Source organism: Camellia sinensis, chromosome 10, assembly GCF_055761805.1.
Source record: "Camellia sinensis isolate YWXY chromosome 10, ASM5576180v1, whole genome shotgun sequence".
Classification (NCBI taxonomy): domain Eukaryota; kingdom Viridiplantae; phylum Streptophyta; class Magnoliopsida; order Ericales; family Theaceae; genus Camellia; species Camellia sinensis.
This window is the reverse complement of record NC_138970.1, coordinates 114,781,455-114,792,734: the sequence shown is the minus strand read 5'-3', so window position 1 is coordinate 114,792,734 and position 11,280 is coordinate 114,781,455. Positions and strand designations below refer to the sequence as shown.

The 11,280-nt window shown below is 36.4% G+C and overlaps 1 long non-coding RNA gene across 1 annotated transcript; it reads left to right on the top strand.

Moving 5' to 3' along the window:
• The first annotated feature begins 3,809 nt into the window (after positions 1–3,809).
• LOC145801265 (uncharacterized) lies at positions 3,810–7,681 on the top strand. The gene is made up of 3 exons (XR_014342464.1): positions 3,810–4,059; positions 4,130–4,186; positions 7,316–7,681. It is a non-coding gene; the product is annotated as an uncharacterized LOC145801265 (long non-coding RNA).
• Positions 7,682–11,280: the final 3,599 nt, after the last annotated feature.

Here is an 11,280-nt window from a genome sequence, read left to right as displayed (position 1 = left end):
TTGTGGTGTTCCGGGCTCGAGTTGGTATGATTTTGAACGGTGTTACGTATCTTAGTTCCCTATAATCCCCTTATTTTGGTTATAGGGTTGTAGCAGTGTGTTTGGAACAGGTAATGTCTCCTGCTTGTATCTGGTTGTAGCGTATCTTTCATGTTCGGCCACTTCGCTGACTATGTCGGGAATCGAGCTGCCCGGTCAGCTTGCGGGGGTCCAGGGGGCAGCGCCACTTGGCTGGTCTGAGGGCAACGCCCTGGCGGGGTCAAGGGGCAACGCCCCTGAACAAAATGCATTCAAAGTTGCTTGTCCGCTCGAGCGGCCATTTATGCGCTCGAGCGGAGAATGCTTGGTTCCAGAAGTTTGACCTATCTGCAAAAGTAATAGGAATGTGTATTCGACGCTTGAGCGGGGCTTTTCACGCTCGAGCGGACCATGTTAAATCAGTTCGTGAATCTGATATTTCAGATCACTTTTGTATATATATATATCTCTCTCTAAAAACATTTCCTCACCATTCTCTCTACATTTCTCTACACAAACTAGATCAAAATCCTTGATTTCTCAAGATCTATTTGAGTTTTGCCATTGCTTCTTCATCAAAGTGGGTTATCATCTCGAGAGCTTCATTGTCTGCGGTGAAGATCGAGTTTAGGCATCGTTGATTTTGGGGGTTTCATCTCATTTCTTCTTCAAAACTTGAGGTAGGGATTTTCTTAGAGTTATATATATATATATATTTTTGCAAGATCTATATGATTTTCAAAATCATCTTTCGATAGCTTTGAAAATTGATTGTTGATTCAAGAAGTTGAGCGATTTTGAAAGTGGGTTTGTCTCTTGTTCTTTTAAAATGATCTTATGGGTTTTGATCTTCGTTGATTGAAGAAAAGATGATTTTGGAAAGTTTTCTTTCAAAAGATTTGAGTTGTATAGTTTTGGTGAGAAAACCTAGAAATTGGAGATTTTTAAAAGAGATTGAAAATCTATGAATGATATTGTTATATTTATTTTGTGTGTCAAAATAAATGGATGCTTGAAAAATTTCTTATTTATGTTTATATAAGTGATAAATTTCATGGAATATGAGAATTGTTGTTCATTTTGGAAATTATTGTACAAAACGTTGAAATAGTCTTGAAATGACTAATTGTTGAGGATACTTTAGAAAATAGAATTGTGTTATTCCTTGGATGATGAATTGGAATAAAAGTATTTATATTCATCTTGTGAAATTGGTATATCAATTTATTTGATTACATTAAACTTTGAAAGTTGATTTGAAAACTTGCATTGAGAAAAGAATGTTGGGAAATAAGTTTTCATGAAATGGTTTTGGGGTAAATACGTTGGTAAGTCTTGATAGGTGGTATAGATGACATTGAATAAGTTGGCCTGAGAGTTCAAGGTGAAAGACTGAAAACCCGGGCGGATAGGTGTCGAGCCTTCCGGTTAATACTGGTAAAAATGACACCGACCTAGGGATGACCAAAGTCGTATTTACCGCCCTTGAAATAAGTTGTTAAGTTTTGAACAATTGAAATTGCATGATATCATTGAGTATGATGGTTTTTAAAAGATGAAAATGTGATTTATCTTCAAAAAGGGTATAGCATGGCATGTTCATTTCATCTCTTGAGACTTGTATAAAATGTATATACTTTGTTAAGAATTTCCTACTGGGCGTTATGCTCACCCTACGAGATTTTTTGTGCAGGAAAAGATGTGGTGATGTCGTCTAACCAAAGGCGAGGAAATGTGTGTTGAGAGTGCGAGACTCTCATTTTGCTATGACTCTGTGTGTAAGCCAAGGGCTGTATGTGTGTGGGTTTGAATAACCGTTTTGTGTAACCAGACTCAAGTCTTGGAGACCTGTAAACCCTTGGGGTATTTATTTGTTTATTTACTTGTTGTTGGATTAATGTATTGTTGCATCAAGAACTATTATATCATGTAATATAAGTTTGGAGATTTATATTTTGCTTTCCTTGAAAGAGCCATGATTGTTGTATTATCATTTGGGCTAGAAATTTGTGGCGTTACAAACAAAGAGACGCTTCGAGCTTGTGAGGATGAAGTTACGGTTTGGTGGAAAAATAAGATGCATGGGCAAAATAGTCATGGAAAAATAGTAAAAAGACCTTGAGGGAGGAAGCTTCTATTTCCATACACTACTTGCTCTTTATACACACACTTAATGAAATTTTCTTTTATTACAATTTTGTCCTTAAATAAAACTACCAAAATACTCTTGTTTTCTCTTCCAAAACCCTAATCACTTAAACTTTGGCCGCCGCCGTCACTGCCATTGTAGCCTTCTTCCACGACCACCCCAACCATTCTCCCACTCTCGCCTTCTATCATCATCCATTCCCACATCTTCACCAACCGCTGCAGCCACTCCACCATCCACAATAATCTTAATCTCTTCTTTGCCATGTTCGCTGGCGACATGTATGATTAAAGATATAGAAAGAAGAGAACCATATCAAGAAGGAGAGGAATTGGTGGGGGATTTCAAGAAGGGTTTGCGATGGAAGGTGTTTTGTAGATAGGAGGTTTGTGAATACAATTTGTGATGGAGGCTAGTTTGTAAATAAGGGGTTCTCGACAATGGAGGTTTTGAGGGGCTACAGTGGAGGAGATTTCGGGATGGAGGTGGTTCACAATGGTGAGGGGTTTAAAAATGGGGGTTCACGGTGGTTCGTGGTGGCGACGGTGGTTGGGGTGGAGACGGGTGATGGTTAAGGTTAGGGTTAGGATAAAGGTTTGAAAGACAAAGAAGATTAGGATACTATTGGTATGATAGGTTGTGTACTGAGTAAAATATAATATTTCAATTTCATTAAGTGTGTGGTTTGAGAAAGTGTGAAAATAAAATTTCCCCTTAAGGGACCTTAGCTTTGAAGTATCTTTTATGAAGATCCCAATTATCACACTTTTATTGGAGGATTTACTGCTAATTTTCCATTTATTTTTTATATTTTAAATTAGCATCTTAATCTAATTTTAGGTTTGGAGAAAATACAAGTAAAATTATCTTTTTGTTATGTTAATTTTACTTTATTTTTTTAGAAAACAAACTCATTCTAAAAAATGGTATATATGATACACTTTCCATTAATTTGGATGAAAACGAACAATAGCATTTTAGTCAAAAACTACAGGGTAAATTACACTTTGCACCCTTACACTTTACACAAAATCTCACTTTAGTCCCTACACATCAAATTGTGACACTTAACCCGATGCACTTTTGGTTAATTATCACATTGGCCCTTCTGTTAATAGTGAGGCTAACAGATAATTATCACATTGGCCCTTCTGTTAATAGTGAGGCTAACAGAAGTTACCCTTTAGGGGGTTAAGTGTCACAATTTTGATGTGTAGGGACTAAAGTGGGATTTTGTGTAAAGTACAGGGGTACATAGTGTCATTTACCCTCACATGTTCTCTCTCTCTCTCTCTCTCTCTCTCTCTCTCTCTCTCTCTCTCTCTCTCTCTCTCTCTCTCTCTCTTTCCCTCCTAATAAAAAATTAAAAAACCTGTATTAATCTTTTTCATTTTATTTTCATAATATATATAATTTTTAATATAAAAATTTAATTTTATAAAATTAAAATATCATTGAAAATATACCTTTAAAATAAGACTATTATTAAATATATTTAGGACAAATTACAACGGTAGTACCTGCAATTTACTTTTTTTGTCATTTTGGTCCCTGTTATTTCTATTTGCTCAATTTTGTTCCTTAATTTCACGGATTGTGTCATATTAGTCCAATAAATAACGGATTGTGTCATATTAGTCCAAGAGCAACTTAACCAATATAAAGCACAAATGGAGATGCAAATGAAGGAGATGATGGATGCTATGCTTAATCAACAGAAAGTACAAATGGAGATGCAAAGCACAATCCAAGCTCAACAAGCCCGAATAGAGCAATTGGAGTCTCAACAGGCCATGGGTGGGCCTGTTGCACCAGCTGCTACACATATGCATTCACAACAACAATCCCATGCATACACCTCATCATTTAATTGTCATCGTTCGTCCGAGGAAGTGAGTAAAAGTTAATTATGAAATTTTCATATGACATTTTATTCATGTTATTTGTTCTTATCAAATGCAGGTTCACATATCAAAGAAAGAAAAGAAGAAGAAGAAGAAGTAGATATGACAAACTCAGGTTCATCTAAACCATTATAGTTGGATTTGCTTCCTCAAAAAGGAGTTTAACTATATTTCATCAAAAAGGATTGCCTTATTTCTATGCATCCAAACATCAGCCACATCAATGGTAGGCAAACTAACTTATTTTATAGAATGTCTGTAAAAGGATTGCCTTATTTTATAGAATGTCTGTAAAAGGATTGCCTTATTTCTAAACCATTATAGTTGGATTTGCTTCCTCAAAAAGGAGTTTAACTATATTTCATCAAAAAGGATTGCCTTATTTCTATGCATCCAAACATCAGCCACATCAAAAAGAAGTAGATGTTTAGTTAACATCTAAAAGTGTCATTATCACACTCCCTCCATTTGGGGGTTTTGTATAAAATTAGTTGATAATGCTTTTCTTCAATTTGGTTCATGAATGGAAAGAGATACTAAACAGAAATATATGGAATGAGGAAGTCTCAAGACATAGCAGCCTTTTAGTAGAAATACGGAAGCTAGTGGTTCAGTTAAAGGGACAGCCAGACCTGTAGGTTGGCACCGGATCTTTCGTTGTCAAAATTTTAAGCCTTGTTTCAATATATTACAAAACATCAAAATCTTAGCCAAAATGAGGATTTATATCACCTTGTATCGCTACTCCTTAACTTGATAACATACTAATATGTGCAAAGATCACTAAAATTTGATATCTCCTCAATAGCATATGGTAAGCAATGTGATTTAAAACTAACCTGAATAAGATTAAGCATCTTGCGGGTTTGAGAGAAGATAAGAACAGAATGCCCATCAGAAATTAAGTTATCCTGTGACAGGCATCATACATACCCGGTCAAAATAATATAACAACATATCTAGAGCATAAGTTCAATAACATGTAGTAATTCTAACCAATAATGATAGTATAAAAGTTATCTTGCATGAGACATTATGCTTCTCTTCAAAGACAGATCTCTCAGTGACATCTGCTATGTGCATTGCCAATTTTTCAGCAACAACAGTGTCTTCCTGGTTTACCATTGAATCCATCCCTTCCAATACATCTTCAGCAGCTCTTTTTGTCAAGAGAAGTGGATGATCACATATTTTTTTCAAAATCTGGAAGAAAAAAAAAAACAAATGATATTTTACTATTATCTTGTTTCAGGTTTAAAAAAAAAATGGCTACCCCGAATAGATGCCAAGAACAAGAAGAGTCAATGAGAAGGTATAAACTTGTCAATACAACGAGTTATGTTCAACTATAATCTCCTGAAAATCAAACGCGAAAGCAAAATAATATTAATAAAAAATAAAGTGAAACCAAAAAAGTGAAATTAGATTTAAATAATTTGGAAAAAAAATATATTTTATTTGGATTGCTCATTTTGGGATGAAAGTGTACCAAGTTTCGAAACATGCATTCCAAAACATAAAGCGGCATGGTATTAACACTTCCTGGTAACACTGCTGCAACAAAGTCTCTTTTAATCAAAAAAAGATTTGGCAAAATAAGAATACCTTTACATTATCTTTCCATTCATAGATAGTCATCTAGAACCTTTAAAGAAAGATGATAAATAATGTACTATATTTGAAGACCATGCGATTGATTCAAGTTGAACAATAATTTCTGTTTTGGTTTTACAAATTCTGCTTATATTTGCATAGTAGCTTGTGTCTACTGTCTAGTAAGTTGTGTTTTGTTTTAAGGATAAAACGTTGTCTGCATAAAGTTTGATGGATAAAGTAATAATTGTTGTAGTGAAGTCATGTATATCTATTACAAGAGAAAATGATATGATACTTTTCTTTATTCTTTTTTTGTATTAACACTATTATGTTAGAGCAAAGCTACCTTTTACCCACCTCTTGGTTGAGCAAAGACCTATAACAGCATATAAAAGTGCATTATGATTAATTTTTCAATTTTGAGTACTTTCACTCATTGTCAATCATTCATGATTAAATCATTGCTGCTGAAGGCAAAACACTTGTTTATTACTGACTGCATCATGCGATTGAGAATGTATTTACATAAAGAAGGGGTATCAATTTTGGAGACAAAAGATCCATGTCTATAGGTCTTGAAGAATGCTGTGCTAGATATGCTGGACTTGAAACAAATCATATCATGAGCAAGGTACAGCAAAAAAAAATTTGTAGTGTGCATTGATTGTCCCAATCAACAATAGATAAATACAAGACATCTAGGAAACAAATAGAACATGAACAATATAAGATCATTATGAAACTTTGTAGGTCTGGTGATAGATTCAACTCATTTAACTGGTGATGATAAAGTTGTTTCTCAAACTAGAGATGATTCAAGTAGACTTCAAACAACAAATTATCCCCAACAAGATCTCTTCTTCTTTCACCAGTGTCAACTAGCTAGGGTTGAAAAATTCAGAGAAGTCAAGAACCAAAACAAATCTGTTATCAAATCCTAACAAAAACAAGTCAAAATTTATACAAATTTTTGATACGGAGAATGGCTTCGTTTACTTGTATACCTAAAGGATGCTGAATGAATAACCCTTTAACAAGAAAAGTCCATCAATCAAATGCTCTAAGGTTGCAATAGGATAGGATTCATTAACATCTTTAATGATTTACATACCGAGAAAATGAGGACATGCGCAACCTGTATAAGATGATTCAGATTGGTATCTTTCATATTTGGATAAGCTTTTTAGCTGTTTTTTTTATCGCCTTTTAGCTTTTTAACGAGCTCTTGTTTCAATAAGTAATCAATTTTTAAACTTTTTATAGGCTTTGTGTTTTTATTTATTTGTTCATAGCAGCCTTTTAGTAGAAATACGGAAGCTAGTGGTTCAAGACATCGGATAATTATTTTCTTCAATTAAGTGTCTCAAGACATACTTAAAAGCTTAGAATAGTTTATTGTGCTCTTATTATTATCATCGTCATTTTTTTGTGTGTACTTGGTTCATGTGAATGAAATTTTGAGCCTTTTGGAAGATTAAATTAGTTGCAGTCTGCACTCCTTTTCATACATTGTTCAATTGGAGCATTAGAACAAAATTATTTTAGATATAAAACTTCAGATGTGGTTTAGTGCACATCTTAAAACTATATCAACTTGCTTTCTTTTTCCTTTGTGACTTCTAATTATTTGATTTTTTTCTTCTTCTAGAGTGATGCAGATAAATTGAATAGGAGGCTTGTTCGCTTGAAGTCAACAAACCGTACTCGAGAAAGGTTGAGGCGTGATGGCTTTTTGGGATTGTTTGGACACAAGGTTGATCTTTTAGATTACCATGAAAAGAAGCTACAAGACTTGGAAGTCAACAAACCGTACTAAAATTTTTTTTGGTTGTCTTGAGTTTCTAAAACTTAATGTGGGCATGGAATCATTTGTTTGAATTGCGTCCTATGGAAACAATGTGTTACTGACTCATGGTTGTTTAGATGTCTTAGTTGACAATATGCATGTATATGACACTAGATGTGAAATTTTTACTTGAAATGATGATTCTGGTGAGATTATATTATGCATGTATATGGCATGTATTGAGGATTGATTTTAAATTTAGTAGTTTGGTTGCCTAGAGCAAACATAAAACATGAGATTCCCAAATTGTGAATTCAGTTTCCACCACCACCAGCAGGGAACCCACCAACCACCCCCCCCCAAAAAAAAAAAAAAAGAAAAAAAAGTGGCGTTTTCTGAAAAACGCCACAAAATGACGTCACATATTTTATTACAAAAATAAAAACAGTGGCGTTTTTCGAAAAACGCCACTAAATGACGTCATTCTCACGTCACACGTTATTGGGGACGGACGGTCGTCAAATATTTTGCGGCGTTTTAAGAAACGCCGTATAATGTTTATAGCGACGTTTTTCAAACGTTGTGTAGCTATTGCGGCGGCCCTATCAGCGGCGAAAATTTTACACGTCACTATAAGATATTACGGCGTTTTTCAGGATTTTCGCGGCGTTTTTGAAACGCCGCTAAAAAACGAATTTGCTGTAGTGTTTATTTGAACCATATACAGGTAAAGTGCTCTAGTCTCAAACCACAAGTAGATAAAGTGAATTTTGCTATATATCTATATATTATATATTATATAACAAAAAGAAGAATCTAATCCACAAGGCCTTTAAAAATTTTAATATCTCAATCTTAATTTTTAATTTTTTAATTAAAAAAAAAACCCCACGCCCACCTTTTTTAAATAATCCTAAACCCTATCTTTTACTTACCCTTTTTTTTTCTTTTATGCCTCCACTATAGCGATCCCGGGTTTACCCTTGTTATACCGTGATCCGGACATGTGTCCATAGATGTTGGTAGTTGATTATTATTTTGTTTACATCCTTTTTACTACGTATTTGAGTTATAGGATGTGTTGGGCGGATTTGTTTCAGGTTGGTTGAGTTTAGAAACCAAAACTAGTTTCCCAAATTTTTGGCCTGTACGCTCAAGCGGAGGTGTTGGCGCTCGAGCGGGTAATACACCCATCCAGTATTTGTTGTGCAGTGTTGTACGCTCGAGCGTGGAGTTGGCCGCTCGAGCGGATCTGTGTGAGTGGCCGCTCGAGCGTAGGGTTGGGAGCTCGAGCGGAGGCCTGGTTCTGCAAAGGTGCTGGGCGAGTGCATTCTGCGCTCGAGCGGGCGGTTGGCCGCTCGAGCGGAAGTCTGTGAGTGGACGCTCGAGCGGGGTGTTTTACGCTCGAGCGGAGACCTGGGTTAAAGTCCCGAATTTGTGACTCTTCAAATCACTTTTTCACTTTCTCTTCTCTCTCTTACTCTTCCAAAATCACCATTGTTGAGCCTCTCACTCTAGACTCTACCTTCTCTCTAGGTTTTGATCTAGTAGGAGTGATTTACTCACCTTTGGCCTTTACAAAAAAGTTGTTGATCGTCGAGGGCTTCATTTTAATCTGAAAATCTCGGGTTTTGGAGCACGTTGGGTTTTGTCGTCTTCTCCTTTGGGACTCCGAATTTGAGGTAGGGATATCCTACTCCTCTCTATGGGTTTTGTCTTTAAATTTTGGTATTTTGAGATGTTGGGCTTGGTTTGGTAATTTTGTGAAAGTTTGGGGCTTTTGTGTAATTTTACAAAAGTTGGGGTTTTATTCATAATAAACCTAGATGCATGTTTGGCATGGAAAAAATGGAATGATTGTTGAATCATTAATGAAAATGGGACTTAAGGGTTGAAATGGTAATTATGGAAAAATGGCCTAATTACATTGTTTAATTAATTGAGATAAGTAATTGTGAGAAATGAGGAATGAAATGTTGATTGAATATCCATTTGTGCATTTATTTTCTGTTTAGAAATAACTGCTTTGGGCTATCGGTGGAGGATAGTCGTGATTGTTGTAGACAATGCATGATGATTAGGTAAACTGAAACTAATCAATGAAATGTGTCATGGAACTTGACGGTTGATAGAATACATTAATTGTATGTATTGGGTGATTGTATATAGAACCATTGTGTTTGTATACGTTATGTGTAGAGGAGGAGATAGGGGATGTACTCCGCGGTTTAGGGGAAGATAGGGGATGTACCTCTAAACCGGATAGGTATTGGGAGGAGATAGGGGATGGACTCCGTAGACACAGCTCATATGCTTGTCTAGAGAAGTGAAGATAGAGCTCATATGCTTATCTTTGTGAAGTGTGGATACAGCTTATATGCTTATCTGTGAATGTGGGATATTGTTTTTTTATACATATCTGTTGAAATGATGATAGAGCTAGCATGCTTATCTGTTGAAAAAGGGAAAATGAAAGGTAACTTGGACTCGTAAGTTGTATGACATAAATATGTGATTTATGTGATTGTATCAGTGTTGACCATCTATCAATTGCTAATATTTTAGTCATTGTCCATGGTTGGTTTAGTGTATTTCTACTGGGCTGTGGCTCACCCTATATGGGAATATCATTTTCAGGTGCAGGAAGCATGCCACCTCCAAGGACATAGCTGGGAGGCTAGTGGCGGACATACTTTTGTCGCTTAACTTTTGATGTATTACATGTAACTTCAAGCCTAGGGCTTAATGTGTAAACGAGTTAGTACTCTTTTGTTGTAACCAAGTGTTAGCTTGGAAAGCTGTAAGCCCGTAGGGCATTTTGTTTTTGATAGTAACATGTAATACTTATGTAATGAAACTCTAATGAATAAAAGAGTGTGGTTAGTTTATATGTAAATGCATGTCTTGTCTGACGGGTTTATTGTTGTTATTTTGAGGGCGTTACAACTTGGTATCAGAGCGTACCGGGTTCGAATACTTTGGGTACGTGGGAAGTGATTAGTATCACAATGGGTTTGTCTCGCTTGATAGAGACTTAGATGTAGTATCATATGCTATGTGCTTAATTGATAACATGCTTATGTGACTATGTGGGTGTGGGATTTAATTTCTGGGATGTTGATTGGATCCTTGAGTTTCTGGGAGTCTTGTTGGAAAGGCACTTGATCAATGCTGTTTCTAACTGGAACTCTAGTAACGCCTCGGGACTATCATTATCCGGAAATGAAATTCGTAAGTGCTTATGTGTTTATGTGCTTATGTGGAGTGAATTACAGTTGTCCATGTATTAGGACGTGAGTGTTTAGTTTCGGCACATTTATGAATGTGATAACGTTCTGTGTTGCCTTTATTAGGATGTCAGGACGAGGAAGAGGAGCTAGACGTGGTAGACCTGCGAGGCAGGAAGTACCGTTACCGGGTGAGATTCCGGCAGTACAGGAGGGGGTTGGTCAGGCCAATGTGGCTGAGCCAGTAGGTCAGCAGGCTATGGGTGCCTTGGCCAGAGAGATAGCAGGAGCTTTGGGTATTCTTAGAGCTAGGAATCAGGCAGCTGAGACAGGGCCTTCTTTCTTGAAGAGGGAGTTCTTCCGGTCTAATCCGGATGAGTTTATCGGGGATCCGAAGGAGCCACTGAAGGCTGATGAGTGGTTAGAACAGATGAGTAAGACGTTCAAGATGCTTGGCATTGAGGACGGAGCACTGAAAGTGACCTTGGCATCCTTCCAGCTGAAGGGAGATGCGGGTCAATGGTGGAAGTACGAGAAGGCTCGTGTTGGTGGTACTTGGGAGGCGTTTATAAATGCTTTTCAGGAGAGGTTTTTGTCTGC